Consider the following 16,179-nt stretch of genomic DNA (forward strand, 5'->3'; position numbering starts at 1 on the left):
ATGGGCCATTGGGCTACATCGGATGGGCCAATTGGGTGCATCTGATGGGCCAATGAGCCGTCTGCGTTGTCCAAGTATTGTACCTCACCCCACTTCACCACTCTCTCCTGCCTATTTATACCTATCACTCGATCTGTAAAATCATTCCTTCTGAAGATGAATTTAATATACGAAAGTACTTAAGGAAATTCCTGTTTCATTTTCCTCCGTGGTCTGACATTGTCACATTCTTAATCACGTGTTTATTTTCGTGATATACACACATATATATATATATATATATATATATATATATATATATATATATATATATATATATATATATATATATATATATATATATATATATATATATATATATATATATATATATATATATATATATATATATATATATATATATATATATATATATATATATAGGGTATTAATTTCATCAACACAAGACAGAACACGAAACAATGGATATTGAATAGAAGTGTTTGAAATAGAATATGAAATAGAATATATAATAGAAATAGAGTATGAAATAGAATAGAAATAGAATAGAAATAGAATAGAAACACTTCTATTCAATATCCATTGTTTCGTGTTCTGTCTTGTGTTGATGAAATTAATACCCTATATATATATATATATATATATATATATATATATATATATATATATATATATATATATATATATATATATATATATATATATATATATATATATATATATATATATATATATATATATTTATTTATTTATTTATTCTAGGTAAGCGTGATCGTGATGTCTCGAGTTGGTGATATTTGTAGAATTTGTGGATGGCGCTCATCACATCTCTTCATTCATAGGTGTTACACATGTTTCTTCTGCGGAGAAACTGCATGTGTACAGTCTAGTGGTGAACACAGGAGAACCTGTGCTGGAGGTATGACCGTATTTTATATATATATATTTATTTATTTATTTATTTATTTATTTATTTATGGATATTTAATTCAAATGAGAAATATTAAGATGGGTTTTCCCCTTCTCCATGAGTGTGGGAGAGTGTGTGTATATAAATTATACACTATTTCCTTCATTGGGTAAACGTCGCCAGCCCACCCTCCCTTCCAGAGAGGATGGCTTCATGTGCTTCTTGTGTGGAAATACCACCTTGAGACCTCACCACACATTCCCTTGTGATAATTGTGGGACCTCTCTGTGTGAGGACTTGACCTCTGAACATCTACAAACATGTTCCCGTGGTGAGTGAATAAACCCTCCACCTTTATTTCTCTTAAGAAGCTTTTTTTTTTTTTTTTTGAGAACTTATGTCATGGGGTTTAGCGAGAGGGTGTTGCCTTTTATTATTATTATTATTATTATTTTCCAGGGGTGATTCAGAGGCAGGTAGGAGAGGAACATGACAAAGCACAGCGTGACAATAACCCCTTAGGTGGAGGTGGGGTTAGACAGTCCATTGCAAATGGAGGGGAAGGGGGAGAGGAAGTGATGAGTGATGATGATGATGATGATGATGATGATGACGACGACGATGGTGGCGGTGATAGGGGAGACATCTCTCAGCCGGGCCCTAGTGGTCTTAGACCTCTTGTCAACAATCGAGTTAATGACCTAATTAGTGAAGAAAATTCCCCAGATGGGGAGGATGCTATAGACACTCCCCACTTAATTAATAGGGTGGGGGCCATGGGGGATCTCTTTACAAGGATGAAATATTCCATCCCCTCAGCCTTCGCTACAGACCCTATAGGACTCCTAAGCAACTTTAGGGACTATTACATATCTGAAATAGAGAATTACATGAATTCTCTTGGGGGACATGGCAATTTTACTTCATCATTAAAAATCCTTCTCGAAGTAAAGGTAACACTTTTAAAACAACAACTCACAGAAGATGATGACTTTAGGGAACACTTCATAACAACACCTGCTAGACTGGTAACTCTTGAGGAGGTGGGTAATCTTATTGATACCTGGGTGGGTTCTATGATTACACGACTGGAAGATCTCCTTTCAGAAACAGAGGGGAGTGGTTTCATATTATATAATGTCGATTTCCTCAAAATCGTCATCTGTAATGCAAGTGTAAGGTCAGTTTTGGGGGATTATGTCCCTTATCCCCCCTTTCTAAGGGGACGGTATGAGGTCTTCAACCCAAACCCGGCTGGTAACAATAAAACATGCATTATTCAGTGCATTGCTGCTTTTCTGGCATCACAACAAGGGTGGAAGTGGAGACGTATAGGGAGACTTGTAGAGTCTCACTCTAGGATTAGGAAAATGGTCAAATACGACAATTTATCCTTCCCTCTGTCTTGGGAGGATATCTCTAAATTGGAGAATAGAAATAAACTATCCATTTTTTTGTATTCAATACACAAACATACAGACGGCGTCTATCACGTCTCTCTTTGTCGTCGTGGTCGCAGACAGTACTCGGTCATAGTTCCTTTATTGGTATTGGGGGAATCTCATGTGGCCCTAATTAAAGAGTTCGATAAGTTCCTACGGAACTTTACTCACAGCCACAGACGAAAGACAGTCTTCTGTAGAAACTGTCTCTCAGAATATCAAAATTCATCTGAGCTAACAAATCACTCATCTTCCTGCGACATCACTCAGAAAATTATTTACCCTCAGCCTGGGGACACACTCCATTTTAAAAATACGGGGAAAGGTTACCCCCCTTCCCATGTGGGCTATTTTGATTTTGAGTGTGTCCTAAGCACTGAGGATTGTCTAGGTTCTGTTACAGCCATACATAGACCTATAGCATACAGCTATATAATTGTTGATAGGAACCACACTGTCATTGATAAATTTACTTATTTTGGGGGGGACAGTGTTACTCATTTCATGCAGCGAGTTGCTACCAAATGGGAAATTATCAGATCCACTCTCCCCCATTATGAAATAGACATGTCTCTTGAGGATATGATCCATTTTAGGAGACAGACTCACTGCCAGTTTTGTGAGGAGGTATTTACCCCCTCCAATTTCAAGGTTCAACATCATGATCACCTTAGGGAAAAACTCAATTATATTGGAGCTCTATGTAATTACTGCAACCTCCGCCACATAAATGCTCTAGAGAGTTTAGTCCTAATTGCTCATAATATGTCTTATGACATGGGCTTAATTTTGAGGGAGTTTGCCATGAGTTCAAATATTAAGAGCAATATCCTCATGAGACAGGGGACGAAATATCTTAAGGTAGAAATAGGGAAGCTTAAATTTCTTTATTCACTGGCTTTTATTACAGGTAGTCTTTCATCCCTAGCAAAGACCCACATTGATTCAGCCAGCCCCTTAACATTCACTCACTCAATGATAGAAGGTTTGCCCAAAAAGAGTCACCACCTACTTTTAAAGGGTAAGCAGTTTTTCCCTTATGAATATACCACAAAAATCAGCTGCTTTAATGACACAACACTCCCTCCTATTGAAATGTTCTACAGCTCCCTAAACAAATCAGGTATAACTTTGGAAGAATATAGACATTCTAAATTAGTATGGAAGGCTACATGGTGTAGGACATTAAAAGACTACCTCCTCATTTATTTGAGGTGTGATGTAGGATTACTGGCTGACATTTTTACACACCACAGGGCAATTCTAAATGATATATATTCTTTAGAATTGGCACACTATTGTAGCCTCCCAGGGTACTCCTACGACTGCTTTCTGAAAAGTAGCAGAATATCGTTGGAGTTAAGTGCAGATGTGACGTTGCACAATCTCTTATCACAAAACATACGAGGGGGTTTTACAACTGCAGTTAGGAGTTATGTCAGAGCTAACAACCGCTATGTCAACCCATCTTTTAACCCCCAGGAGGATAGGTCTTCATTCTTACTGTATCTAGATTTCAACTCCCTCTATGGGAGTTGTATGACTAAGAAATTGCCCTATGGGGGACTAAGGAGACTATCATCTGATGAGATGAACTCCTTCATTAGCGGAGGGAAGATAATGACAGAACACCCATTCTCTTCTAACAAAGGGTACTGGCTCTTAATTGACACCAAACACATAAGACCTGAAATAGCTAGACTAACAGACGATCTACCCCTTTGTTTACACCATAGGGGAATAAGTATGGAGAATATCTCACCATTTAGTAGGGGACTTCTGGAAACAAATAACATTACAAATCTCCCTAAAAAAAATATTAAACTGGTTGGAGATCATCTCCCCAAGAAACATTATTTCATATCTCTTCACCTTTTACAACTATTTATTGAGATAGGACTTGAAGTGGAAACAATACATGCAATTTACGAGTTCCGTCAGTCAGATTTTATGGCAGAATTTGTTAACACCAACGTTAACAATAGAAATGCCTCCACCAGTAACGATAGGAAAACACTCTTCAAATTACTGACGAACAGTGTTTTTGGTAAAACACTACTGAACCCTGCCCGTTATGCCATTGACACCAAACTAGTGACTTCAGCTAGGGTCTTTTTACGAGAGGTGAAGAATCCTCGCTTTAAACGTATGGTGCATTTAGGTGACAATAAATTATTGTCTGTCAGTTCCAGACCATTCATTAAAATTACTCATCCTAATTACATTGGGTTCCAGATTCTTGAGCTAGCAAAATACAGTTTGTACCATTTTTGGTACAGGGTACATAAGAACCACTATTCAGATAGGGTACAACTGCTGTATAGTGATACAGACAGTTTCATTTTCAGCTTACTAGCTGAAGATGTCTTTAATGAGATGGGGAAAGAACCCCTTAGTTTGTGGATGGATACGAGTAATTTTCCTGAAACTCACCCCTTGTATGATCCTTCTAAAAAGGGTGTTTTAGGGCTGTTAAAGTCAGAGGTGTCAGATAAACACATCCTTGAAGTTGTGGCACTCAAGCCCAAAATGTATAGTGTGCTTTTGCTTGACAATAAAAATTCCATCACCGCTAAGGGTATTCCCCGAGCTGTGCAAAGATCTTTAACACATAACCACTTTAAAGAGACTCTACACAGCAATGGGGTAGTAAATACTTTCAATTATTCACAAATAAGGAATATAGGGGGACAGATGGCAACCACATTCAATACTAAGAGGGGTTTAAGTGCATTTGATGATAAGCGCTTTTACCTAAATAAATACGCTAGCCTAGCGTATGGTCACCCAGACATACCATCGGATCCCCACCCCAACGCCTCAGCCCAAGGAATGTCCACCGAGAGTGAAGGTGGTGACGTCATTGAACCACAAGGAGAGGAAGGACAACGCCCCACCAGCGAGAGTGAACCCTATGACGTCAGCAGTCAGTCACCTGAGGGAGGCCCACTACAACCCATTCACTCTTTGAGAGATGATGAGTCATCATCTTCGTCCCAGGAGGAGGAGGGGGAGGAAGACCCCACAACGGACCTCTGGGCACGGAGGAGGGCCCTTGTTAGTAAATATTATGTGGGGGGAGATGACCTACAATACGACTATGTTTAACCCTATGTACTTTGATAATATAATCTATAAATCATCAGGATTATTTCTTTTTCTCCTTTAAGTATAAAAGCTTAAAATATAACCAACTTAAAAACAACTAAGGGAGGCGGGTCCCTCTTACGGTACACTCAAGGTCATCAAGTACGAGGAAGGGTGGTGAGGGGGGGGGGGACCACCCCTACTGAGATGATCCTGTTTTTACACCTGTCCCATAGAGGGAAGTGGGGGCATAACTGCCGCTCACCTGAGTGTTTATTATACAAATAAATTCATTTTTTTTTACTTAAATATACTGTCATACTTTTCTGTATAAATGAACATGAACATGAACATAGCGGCACATAATAGATACCTATCTTCACTGTTTTTACGACTGTCGCTGCCCCCACACCTTGGATGACCTAATATGGAGTGGCTCTAAGTGGCACTCTGCTTCTGATTTTCTTATCTGATTGCCCTTCATAGGTGGCTACTTTACTGTAAATGAACATGAACATAGTGGTCCATAATAGATACCTATCTTCACTGTTTTTTCGACTGCTACCACTCACACCTTGGGTGACCTAATATGGAGTGGCACTATGTGGCTCCCCGCTTCTGATTTTCTTATCTGATTTCCATACACAGGTGGCTCTATGTGGCACGATCTTCACTACTCATCTCGACCCTTAAGTCAACCACCAAAGATCCTCCGCTCCACTCAGCCCACAGGTCTTGATGAATGTCATATGTCTTTACGAATTTTCCTATCTAGTAACTCTAGAATTAAACCTACAGAACGCCCATGATTCACCGTGCAGCATGCAATATTCCACACAAGGAAAATTCTTGTTTCCCCTATCTCCCTAGGAGGGCGGAAGGAAATAATAAAATAAATTCCCACCCTCAGTTCTAACTGGCTAAGGTCATTAATTCCATGTACCGGGGGTGGGGGGGAAGGGGGGGATGATGGACCTCGGAATCGCTAATCCACGCCTATGACCGCTTTATCCTTAATCCCCTTAATGCGTAATATCCCGTCCCCCCTACCAAGGGGTGCACAAATTCAATGAGTACAAATACACAAATCACAATACAAGAATCCCATTTAACATTTCAGGTTAATATAGTACTCTCTAAGAGTGTAATAGTGCACATCCACCACACTAGATTTTAACCCATTAACGTTCCAAGATAATATCCTCACTCTACTTAATGATTAATAATAAAACTACCATTGCCCTGTCCGTCACATTCCATGGGATACGAGTTTTTCTTAGACACTCTTCCATCACCGTAACATTTTTGCTTTCTCCTCACTTGCACAACATCTACTAACATCAAAAGTAATATTATTCATATCTATTTTTGTTAATTCTGTATACCGTTTTACTTTAACCTTTGTTTCAACATCTGTCACTACAGAAGGTTGAACACCGCTAACACTACGAGAAAGTGCCTTTTCCTGACTATCCTCTATCATCAGTACGTCATGTTCTTCCTTACTTTCTTCTACACACGTTTCACTTTCCATTTCACGTCCTGTTTCACAATTGCAACAAGATGGTACGATTTTTTCACCGTTTTTAATCTTGACTCTACACTCTCGAGAGTCGTGTTTCTTACCACAGTATCAACACCTGGGGTCAAACTGGCATTTCCAAGCCATATGTTCCCAACGAGAACACTTCATGCATAATGGGCTCCTCATTGTATTTTGCAACTTTCCTGTAACCTAGTCCTTACACAAAAATTCTATCTGGAGCCTCGATCACCCTTTACCAAAGCAACATCCTGGCTTTGTTTTTCACCACGAAAACCCTCTTTGCCTCTGTTTCTCTTTGCCCAAACAACACTCTCATTGTTGAGAAGAAGATAATCATGATCCAAATAAGTTGGATACTTATTAGTTACTGCCAAATCAGGAAAAATACAAAAACATATGCCCTATATATATATATATATATATATATATATATATATATATATATATATATATATATATATATATATATATATATATATATATACACATACACACACACATAGCTATATATATATATCTATATCTATATATATATATATATATATATATATATATATATATATATATATATATATATATATATATATATATATATATATATAAAATATAAATTCAACTTAATTTCTGTATTCTCTGTTAACCCCCAATGTACCTTCTTGAATATAAATAAATAAATAAATAAATAAACAGATAATGTGTATGTAAATGACAGCGGCGTCAAACAGCCTGGTGGACCAAACTACAAATCGGAGGAGGCCTGTTCCTCTGGGGTAATTAGCTTTAGGAAATTACACGGACCCCTTGGGTGTCATGGGCCAGATTCACGAAGCCCATGTAAAAGTAGTAAAAAAAAAAAGTAGAAAAAAGTAAAAAGTAAAAAAAAAAACATTAATGTTTATCAGCGCATCTCTGTGAATTACATATTTTATCAGTATTGTGCAGCCGGTTTTCCCTGCCTGGCTGGACAATTTCAATTTCTTTCTTTATTATGCACCCCATACCCATCCCGTGGGCGGTGGTGTAAAGGATTACAGAGGCACATAATCGGTTCAGGAACTGAACCCTCTAGTTCGTTTAGCTAAGCAAATAACAATTTTGGACGCTAGTTACAAAATTATTAATGTTATATGCACAAGTACACACTCATACATACATGTACATATATATATACGTACATATATACGTACACATACATATTTAATCACCCACACAAATAAACACATCAATAATCATTACAAAAACACATTACAGTCTCCGTGGTGTAGTGGTAAGACACTCGTCTGGCGTTCCGCGAGCGCTATGTCATGGGTTCGTATCCTGGCCGGGGAGGATTTACTGGGCGCAATTCCTTAACTGTAGCCTCTGTTTAACGCAACAGTAAAATGTGTACTTGGATGAAAAAACGATTCTTCGCGGTAGGGGATCATATTCCAGGGACCATAGGATTAAGGACTTGCCCGAAATGCTACGCGAACTAGTGGCTGTACAAGAATGTAACAACTCTTGTATATATCTCAAAAAAAAAAAAAATAAATAATCTTTGTGTCACAAGTGATCAACAATTAGAGGCTCACAACAATCACTATACAAGACACTTTACATTGATAGATCGAGTCATAGGTATAAATAGGCAGGAGAGAGTGAAGTGGGGTGAGGTACAATACTTGGACAACGCAGACGGCCCATTGGCCCATCAGATGCACCCAATTGGCCCATCCGATGTAGCCCAATGGCCCATCCCATTTTATGCTTGTATGTCTGCTGTATCAGATGGGCCATTGGGCTACATCGGATGGGCCAATTGGGTGCATCTGATGGGCCAATGGGCCGTCTGCGTTGTCCAAGTATTGTACCTCACCCCACTTCACCACTCTCTCCTGCCTATTTATACCCATCACTCGATCTGTAAAATCATTCCCCCCTTTCTAAGGGGACGGTATGAGGTCTTCAACCCAAACCCTGCTGGTAACAATAAAACATGCATTATTCAGTGCATTGCTGCTTTTCTGGCATCACAACAAGGGTGGAAGTGGAGACGTATAGGGAGACTTGTAGAGTCTCACTCTAGGATTAGGAAAATGGTCAAATACGACAATTTATCCTTCCCTCTGTCTTGGGAGGATATCTCTAAATTGGAGAATAGAAATAAACTATCCATTTTTTTGTATTCAATACGCAAACATACAGACGGCGTCTATCACGTCTCTCTTTGTCGTCGTGGTCGCAGACAGTACTCGGTCATAGTTCCTTTATTGTTATTGGGGGAATCTCATGTGGCCCTAATTAAAGAGTTCGATAAGTTCCTACGGAACTTTACTTGCAGCCATAGACGAAAGACAGTCTTCTGTAGAAACTGTCTCTCAGAATATCAAAATTCGTCTGAGCTAACAAATCACTCATCTTCCTGCGACATCACTCAGAAAATTATTTACCCTCAGCCTGGGGACACACTCCATTTTAAAAATACGGGGAAAGGTTACCCCCCTTCCCATGTGGGCTATTTTGATTTTGAGTGTGTCCTAAGCACTGAGGATTGTCTAGGTTCTGTTACAGCCATACATAGACCTATAGCATACAGCTATATAATTGTTGATAGGAACCACACTGTCATTGATAAATTTACTTATTTTGGGGGGGACAGTGTTACTCATTTCATGCAGCGAGTTGCTACCAAATGGGAAATTATCAGATCCACTCTTCCCCATTATGAAATAGACATGTCTCTTGAGGATATGATCCATTTTAGGAGACAGACTCACTGCCAGTTTTGTGAGGAGGTATTTACCCCCTCCAATTTCAAGGTTCAACATCATGATCACCTTAGGGAAAAACTCAATTATATTGGAGCTCTATGTAATTACTGCAACCTCCGCCACATAAATGCTCTAGAGAGTTTAATCCTAATTGCTCATAATATGTCTTATAACATGGGCTTAATTTTGAGGGAGTTTGCCATGGGTTCAAATATTAAGAGCAATATCCTCATGAGACAGGGGACGAAATATCTTAAGGTAGAAATAGGGAAGCTTAAATTTCTTGATTCACTGGATTTTATTATAGGTAGTCTTTCATCCCTAGCAAAGACCCACATTGATTCAGCCAGCCCCTTAACATTCACTCACTCAATGATAGAAGGTTTGCCCAAAAAGAGTCACCACCTACTCTTAAAGGGTAAGCAGTTTTTCCCTTATGAATATACCACAAAAATCAGCTGCTTTAATGACACAACACTCCCTCCTATTGAAATGTTCTACAGCTCCCTAAACAAATCAGGTATAACTTTGGAAGAATATAGACATTCTAAATTAGTATGGGAGGCTACAGGGTGTAGGACATTAAAAGACTACCTCCTCATTTATTTGAGGTGTGATGTAGGATTACTGGCTGACATTTTTACACACCACAGGACAATTCTAAATGATATATATTCTTTAGAATTGACACACTATTGTAGCCTCCCAGGGTACTCCTACGACTGCTTCCTGAAAAGTAGCAGAATATCATTGGAGTTAAGTGCAGATGTGACGTTGCACAATCTCGTATCACAAAACATACGAGGGGGTTTTACAACTGCAGTTAGGAGTTATGTCAGAGCTAACAACTGCTATGTCAACCCATCTTTTAACCCCCATATATATATATATATATATATATATATATATATATATATATATATATATATATATATATATATATATATATATATATATATATATATATATTTATATATATATATATATATATATATATATATATATATATATATATATATATATATTTATATTTATATATATATATATATATATATATATATATATATATATATATATATATATATATATATATATATATATATATATATATATATACATACACACACACATAGCTATATATATATATATATATATATATATATATATATATATATATATATATATATATATATATATATATATATATATATATATATATATAAAATATAAATTCAACTTAATTTCTGTATTCTCTGTTAACCCCCAATGTACCTTCTTGAATATAAATAAATAAATAAATAAATAAATAAACAGATAATGTGTGTGTAAATGACAGCGGCGTCAAACAGCCTGGTGAACCAAACTACAAATCGGAGGAGGCCTGTTCCTCTGGGGTAATTAGCTTTAGGAAATTACACGGACCCCTTGGGTGTCATGGGCCAGATTCACGAAGCCCATGTAAAAGTAGTAAAAAAAAAAAGTAGAAAAAAGTAAAAAGTAAAAAAAAAACATTAATGTTTATCAGCGCATCTCTGTGAATTACATATTTTATCAGTATTGTGCAGCCGGTTTTCCCCGCCTGGCTGGACAATTTCAATTTCTTTCTTTATTATGCACCCCATACCCATCCCGTGGGTGGTGGTGTAAAGGATTACAGAGGCACATAATCGGTTCAGGAACTGAACCCTCTAGTTCGTTTAGCTAAGCAAATAACAATTTTGGACGCTAGTTACAAAATTATTAATGTTATATGCACAAGTACACACTCATACATACATGTACATATATATATACGTACATATATACATACACATACATATTTAATCACCCACACAAATAAACACATCAATAATCATTACAAAAACACATTACAGTCTCCGTGGTGTAGTGGTAAGACACTCGCCTGGCGTTCCGCGAGCGCTATGTCCTGGGTTCGTATCCTGGCCGGGGAGGATTTACTGGGCGCAATTCCTTAACTGTAGCCTCTGTTTAACGCAACAATAAAATGTGTACTTGGATGAAAAAACGATTCTTCGCGGTAGGGGATCATATTCCAGGGACCATAGGATTAAGGACTTGCCCGAAATGCTACGCGTACTAGTGGCTGTACAAGAATGTAACAACTCTTGTATATATCTCAAAAAAAAAAAAAATAATCTTTGTGTCACAAGTGATCAACAATTAGAGGCTCACAACAATCACTATTCAAGACACTTTACATTTATGATGAGTCACACAGTTACTAGTCTTGCTCCACACCCACCTAATTGGGCGGAAGCTTTACACCCATGTACATGTATTATCTACAGTAAGCAAATTTTGGATACTTCGCTAAGATTTCGGGCAGCACATCATTATGAATGAAGTACTTACACACACTGATGCCAATAGTTTTCTTGTGTCCTGACACTGGCGATGGGGTTGTATTATTTATTTAACGAAATATATATATATATATATATATATATATATATATATATATATATATATATATATATATATATATATATATATATATATATATAATATACCCACTGCACCATACTCAAAGCCCTAAAGAGATGGGAATTCTAGGGTATTTAACTCCCATATATATATATATATATATATATATATATATATATATATATATATATATATATATATATATATATATATATCTCGTGACGGTAACGCGTTGGTGTTCGGCTGTTCAAAGCTAGGGGTATGGCCTTGTCACATAGAATAAAAAAAAAATAGAAAATCTGGAACTTCGTCTGTGGTAAGGTAAGGAGAAGACACACAAAACACAAGTAAATTTTAACAATGAAATTTTAATTACGTTAAATAAACAAAACATGAATAAAATGTACATACAAATTCGTATAATAAAATCAATCAATCAAAATAATAAGAATAATTAAATGGCAAAATGAAAAGTTACGTTAAGACAAGTGAGCAATAACAAGCTGTGCAATATACAATAAAATGAGAGGTGCGGGAATATTGGCTTTAAGCTATCACCTCTCTTAGTACACTTAAGCCAAAGCTCAGTCTACCACGAAGAAGTGTTAACCGTATGAAAGCACTGAATATTCTGAGGACTGAGGTCGTGGCGGCCCCAGACATCAAGTAGTATGGGGGGGTGGAGTGCAGTTGCAGCCAGACCGGCGGCCAATCAGCGAGTAGCCGGCAACAAGACAGGTAGTTTGGCGGTTTGAGGCTGAACAGGTGTCCCTGGCTGCATACGTTTTGCGCTCTAGCAAACCTTGGAGATGTTGTTGTCGTTGTTGGACATTTCTTCCATAGTAGTTTTATATATTTGTTGCGACGTATTTTTGGAGGGAAAAGCAGGCTCAATCTCTTGAAGGAGATTATCGTCACAACTCTCCCCCGAAGCCTGCGGTTCTGGAAGAAGTACTTCGTTATGTGGTGGAGTAATGGATGGAGTCGCTTCTACTTCATAAACTCTGGAGAGATCATTGGCTAAGATGTTGTCGGAATCTTGGTATAGTGTGTCTCCAGGTTGAATTTCTGCAGTTAGCAAGCCCATAGTAGAAGACGTTGAGATGAGAAGTGGGCGTGCTGCAGGAGGTGTAGGGTGGTGTGGTCCGTGTTGATGGTGGACCGAGCACTTTTCAGGTGTGGAGTGAAGTGCTGGAGCTTCAGGATGATGAAGAGTAGCTCCTTGCCAATTGTTCCGTAGTTCCTTGTAGCAGTAGTCGCTGACAGGTGTATTCTCCTCGCCTCGTTGCTGCATCACGACACCACCAACGTCGGTTCCACTGGCGTCGACATGGAGGATGAAGGGCTTATCTGACGAGGTGAGAGTGGAATTAGAATAGGGCAAAGGAGCACGATTATTATCCTGAAAGTATTTGGGAAGATCATTAAGGAATTCGGAATTAGAAAGCGCTGACTCCTTGTCAGTGCTTTCGGGAGGAGAAGCTGGGAAGGTCTCACTGTGGATGTAGGGTTCTGTGGAGGTAGAACAGTTAATCAGGACAGTGGGAGGAGTACCATTATATTGCTTCAGGAGGTTGACGTGGCACAGCTGGGTCTTCCGCCGCCTATCTGGAGTCTCTATGACGTAGTTGTTGTTACTTCTGCACTCTTTGACGCGGTAGGGTCCTGAAAACCTGTTTTGTAAAGGTGAACCTGGGATAGGGAAGTATGCTAGAATGAAGTCTCCTGGCTTAAATTTTCTTACTTTGCTGGTCTGGTTGTAATGAGTCTTCATCTTCTCCTGGGCTTTCAATAGATTATCATGGGCAAAACGGTGGACTCTCTCTAGAATGTGTTGAAGGTTTTGAAGAAACTGGGGCACATTCTGATGCTCACTGAAGGTGGCATCTCGGAGAGAGTCTTTGAAAGCCTTAAGGGGAGTACGGCACTTACGGCCGTAGAGCATCTCATAAGGAGATACTCCTAGGGACTCATTGGGGAGACTTCTGTAAATACACATTATAAGGTCGATTTGCTTATCCCAATCCTTAGAGGTTTCACTACAAAACTTTTTCAAGAGTGCTTTGATAGTCTGATGACTACGTTCAAGAGAACCCTGTGAAGCAGGATGATAGGGGCTGGACAATACCTGTTTGATGTTGAACTCCTCCAGTGTCCTTTTGAAGAGATCACTGGTGAAGTTGGTACCACAGTCGCTTTGAATCTCCCTGGGAAATCCGTATTGAGTGAAGATCTTCAATAGATGTTTTACTACCGTAGCAGCCGTGATGTTCTTCACTGGAACTGCTATGGGAAATCTGGTGGTAGGACACAGGATGGTTAGGATGTAGGCGTTACCTGAACTGGTCCGAGGTAAAGGACCAACACAGTCTATTATAAGTCTGTGGAAAGGTTCCGCAGGAACCTGTATGGGAATCAGTGGTGCTCTGGGAATGGAGATGTTCGGTTTGCCTGCCATCTGACATGTATGACACTGTTTTACGTACTGTTTGACGCTATTTACCATACCTGGCCAGTAGTAGTCTTGACGAATTCCATGGTAAGTCTTGTTGAAGCCGTAGTGGGAGAGCGCTCCGTGGGCCAGGTGTAGAATAGTGGGCCGCAGGCTGGTAGGAATCACAAGTTGTTCGATGTTGGCCCAATCGTCCTCCTCCTTCAGTTTACTGGGTCTATATCTGCGGTAGAGCAAGTCGTTCTCTAGGAAGAACCCAGGAATACTGTCGGGTTGAGTCTCAGCCTGGAAAAACAATGGTGTTAAAGTAAGATCTTCCCTCTGCAACTTACGGAACTCCAACTTGGTCAGATTCGGGGGTAGTTTCTGAGGGTCTTGAGGGACAGCGGTAGCAGTAGAGTCAGCTGGCTGTGGACGTGCGGCTCGTGCACGGGTGGTCACGAGAACCGGAGGAGAAACTTCATCACTCTCTTGAACCTCTGCTGGAACATACGCTAGAATAAGGTTACTTGGCACAGAGTTACACACCTGGGGTTTGTCCATGACGATCAGGTTGGTCGGTTGCAGGTCTTCTGCCAAGTCGTTGCCTAGGAGAAGTTGCACTCCAGGCATGGGAAAAGGCTTTTCCCTGACGGCGACTTGGACTTCTCCGTTCACGTAGGGACAATCCAGGTGGACTCTGGCGAGAGGGTATGGAGTGGTAGCAGTGAGGTCAGTGATGAAGACAGTTTCTCCGGTGTAGACGATGTTGGGCACAGCCGACTTCAAGATGATCGATTGAAGAGCCGCTGTGTCCCTCAAGATCTTCAATTTGAAACGTCCCTCCGGATTTGAACCGTTGGCAGAGACAGTTCCAGTATACAGGTGGTTACTGAAAAGAGAAAGATCATTAACATCAACACCAACATTCATCACAGGCTTACCGGACTTAGGAGGAGTTGGTTTGGGTTTTTGTTGGTCGGTGGTTCCCTTGTATTGAGACTTACCACACTTGTCTATGGTATGTCCATAGAGTCTACAATACTTGCAGTACAGTTGCGAACCAGCTTGATCGGGGCTCACTTTCGCGTAACTGTACCACGACTTCTTACTGGAGGATGGTTCGGGTGTCAGCCGGTGGATGAGGCTGTAAGTGTCAGCCGACTTAGCACACTTCAGGTAGTCGGTTTCTTCTTTATCTGCTAAGTAGAGACGGACAGGAGGCGGCACACGCCTCAAGAATTCTTCAACTAGCATCAGGTTGACGAGTTCTGTAAAAGTAGAGACATGTGCTGCTTCCAGCCATTTCATGAAATATCTCCGTTTTGTGTTAGCAAACTCAAGGAAGGTAGTGGTACTTGCCTTCAGGTGGTCACGGAATTTCCTTCTATAACTTTCAGTAGAGAGGAGGTAGGCGTCCAACACTGGTTGTTTCAGAGTGTGGTAGTCATTCTCAGACGCCAAAGTACTGAGTGTGACTGCAGCTCTACCTGTAAGATGGACTCTGAGAAGTGTGGCCCATTGGTCGACAGGCCAACTGAGTTGATTAGCAAGGGTTTCAAAGG

This window comes from Procambarus clarkii, chromosome 12 (genome assembly GCF_040958095.1).
Source record: "Procambarus clarkii isolate CNS0578487 chromosome 12, FALCON_Pclarkii_2.0, whole genome shotgun sequence".
Lineage (NCBI taxonomy): Eukaryota > Metazoa > Arthropoda > Malacostraca > Decapoda > Cambaridae > Procambarus > Procambarus clarkii.